The 3470-nt window shown below is 39.3% G+C and overlaps 1 pseudogene; it reads left to right on the top strand.

Annotated features, from left to right (window-relative positions):
* The first annotated feature begins 458 nt into the window (after window positions 1-458).
* On the top strand, window positions 459-2255 carry LOC108108597 (annotated as a pseudogene).
* The last annotated feature ends 1215 nt before the right edge of the window (window positions 2256-3470 follow it).

The following is a 3470-nucleotide window of genomic DNA, read 5'->3' as shown; positions in this document are numbered from 1 at the left end:
ATTCCATATGCGGGTAAAATATTAGCGATTGCTCTGATGATCTAAGCTCTCGCCCCCTCGTACCACACGCAATCATCAAACAAATGTAGTGAATATTTCTATTGGCACAAATTGACTGTTTTAACAAAAATAAAGCTTTCAATAAGAACTTCTTGTATGTATACATAAAACTGGCAGAGATAAAAGAGGGGCAACAAGTATTCAATACACTGGGTAAACTGCAGGCCAGTCCACTCGAGATGTGCCCCTCTTCTTCCCACTGACGCCAATCGAATTGGGTTATAGCAACAACTGAACCTATTATGGATCTTCTTCGTTATTGAAATACAAATAAAAATATTCGTATATATGTAGATTTGAACTATTTGCATTTGTTATCAGCAACTTCTTGGCCATACCTTCTTCTGGTCGCCTATGATCTTATGCTACTGGACTTATTTCTCTCTTTGTTTTCCTAGAGGTGTACATTCTTTCGAGGGCGAGGCCAAGTGTGCGTGGGACGAGAGCCGGACCAGGACCAGGGAATGGGAAGACGGAGCAATTTCACACAGAGCATTTTCGGGGCAGGCAGACGTACTTTTAAATACTGCACTGCCGTCTTTGGATCCGGAAATCTTCCACCTGGTACTCATACCTATAACTTTTGCATTCCCCAGCCTTCCAATGCCCTCAACAATGGTAGCGCAGTACGGAAAGATCTCGTTGCGAAGTATCCGTGGTTATCGATCGCCAATGGCGCTTCAATAACGTCTTCGGGCAGCCACTCACTGTGATAAACCTGACCAAATCTCAATATGAGTCCTCAAGTTACTGCGAGTTCAAATGATGAACGTTCTTAAAAACAGAAATGGACTTCTTGAATTTTAATGGTAAAGTGTGAAACGATGGCAAATAACCGTCATTTTTCTATTTTCGGACCGTTAGCGAAATGTAGTCACCAATGAGTCACATTAGATATTATAGCAAAGTGAGTGCAGCCAGGTGTCCAATGGACGAGCCCTCAGCAATAATTATTTCAAATTGTGGGTTGAAAATAGAAAAAGGAGCGTTACATTCTTTATTATACAAACTTATTGGTCTTAGATTTTCTTCATTTATTAAAAATGATAAAAATGAAAATGGTAAAATATAAAACTGAGGCAAAAAATAAAGTGAGAATGGATCAATAAAGATTTTCGAAATTACGAACATCCGATTAAGTACGATCTGGGTAACAAAATGTTTAGTGTATTGCATTTTCAAATTTTAATACTATTACAGGTTGCATTTTCAAAACTGCACACTATTAATGAACTCACCACTGAAATATTGGCTCCATCTTATTTCGCAGATGCCTGTGCGTGTGCTGAGGACATCCACTTTGCTGTAAGCTGGCCTCTTTTGCAGCCTCTCGGGTCCAGTGCTCTCGACCTTGACAAGGCCCTTCGGGGAAGCACGCACCCGGCCAGGTAGAGGATCCGCTTCACCCAGAAATCGACAACCAATCAAGCGGCTATGATCTGGATGGGTATAGAGGTGAAGCTGAAGCAGATATACCGGTTCCAGGCCCAAACTCCGCACCACATAAACCCGCGAGAAGGAACACAGCCTCGAATAAGAGTTGCCAGCAGGGAGAGGGTGCTGGGAGGCTCACTAAGAGGGTGATCGAAGGCACGCTGGCTGTTCCGGCGGTACCGCCCTCCTCTCGATCCGAAGGCATCAGTATCGATCAGCTATCAAGTAATCGCCCAATTAGGGCACAGGCGACTGCCACGTGGACAAGGACTTTGAGGTGCCGATTGTCATAGGTACCATTCCATTGATCCAGAGCGCGGAGAATCAGCAAGTGCAGCACAGTGGATACCCCAAACACCGGGCACTCCGGCTGGAGCTGCCAGATCTGCTCCCAGCTACGATAACTGCAGTAAGTAATTAGTGAAGGCAAAGGCTTAGGCTTATTTTACACAAGTATTTAATCACTTATTTATCTATATTTACTTATAGAACCACCACTTTCGAAGATGCTACCAACTTTGGAGAAAAAGTTTATCGACATCGACGTAGATGAGCACAATCGCACGGATGACTTTATTCCGCGTTACCCGATGTGCACCAACTTTGCCTGCCGTCTGCCCCTCCCTCTCACACCCACTGATGGATCGGACTCACAAACCGTTCCCGTTCTTTCGCTACCCCTTAAGCTACCGCCCCACCGAACGATGGAAACTCCACAGGATCGCCCTGCCATAACTTACGGATGGAACTCCAACTCTTAGACAGAAGAGGCGAATCTCATCAAGGAAGGAATTATGCCCCAAAGTGCATAGTACTTTTATATAGGCTTAGTAATTTTTTATTTCAGACTTTTTTTAGTATGTTCCTTGATGTTTCAGAACCAACACTCAGGAATTTTAAATATAAGAACTGGAATAAAAAGAAACATTAAATGACATGATACAAATATTTAAGAATGAGATATTAAAGACAGAAAACATTATCAAACTAATCTTAAAAAAAATGTTTACTGTTTCTGTAATGTTTTTAAGTATTTGCTATTTTTAAAGTGGCCTTATACTTTAGTTAGTTACTGGAAACAATTTACAAAAACATTTTTTGATAAATAAGTATTTGTGCCTTTGATAAAAAGCAAATTAAAAATTCAATTCTAATAAGTTAAGTGCTGTCTTACTGAATATTATAAAACTCAAAAAGTATCTTTTGGAAGTGTTTAAATATTACTTGAAGTAATAATTTTAATAATATTACATTTTTATATGATCGTTATACCAAATAAATAAATCTCTGCGGAATGATTACAATTTATCAAATTCAAAAGGAATCTATAAAATATATATACTTAAACAATTTATTTTTAATGATTTGGTTGAACGAAATTTTAAATGAGCCTAACGAAATTGTGATAATATTTCTTCACCAAGAAATTTGTATCAAACAACGATGCGGGACAAACGGCGGCAAACTGCATATTCAACAAGTTAATTTTCAGAGAGCAAACCCCCCAGCTCTCTCCGTGGTTCCACCCTCCTTTTCTTGGGGATGCATTGATGTCAGAAACATTATAGGTCCTCAGGACCATGAATTTCAGTTTCAGTTTTTTAGGGCGCCTGTCTGGTAGTAAGTATTAATTTTCTATTTAAGTAAAAGACTATTCATGAAATAAATTAATGCAAAATGCCTTCAAGAAATGTTTTTGAGTTCGATCGCTCGAAGGAGTTTACTACAGTGGAGAATCTGGGCAACGGGCGAGTTACTCTCATAACAACATCAGAAAGAATGTAAACGGTAGGTTGAAGGTCCACACTTTACAAGGAAACACTTCGAAGTCCTCGTTCCTTGGTATTCAACAGTAAAGATTTTGCTATTGATAAACCTCAAACATCCACTTAAAAATTACTATTTACTTTTACTATTCGAAAAGAAAACTTATTGCTTATTGAATGTATTTATTGAATATATATGCGTATGACGAG

Source organism: Drosophila eugracilis, unplaced genomic scaffold (genome assembly GCF_018153835.1).
Source record: "Drosophila eugracilis isolate 14026-0451.02 unplaced genomic scaffold, ASM1815383v1 contig_981, whole genome shotgun sequence".
NCBI lineage: Eukaryota > Metazoa > Arthropoda > Insecta > Diptera > Drosophilidae > Drosophila > Drosophila eugracilis.
This window is presented reverse-complemented; position numbering and strand designations above follow the sequence as displayed.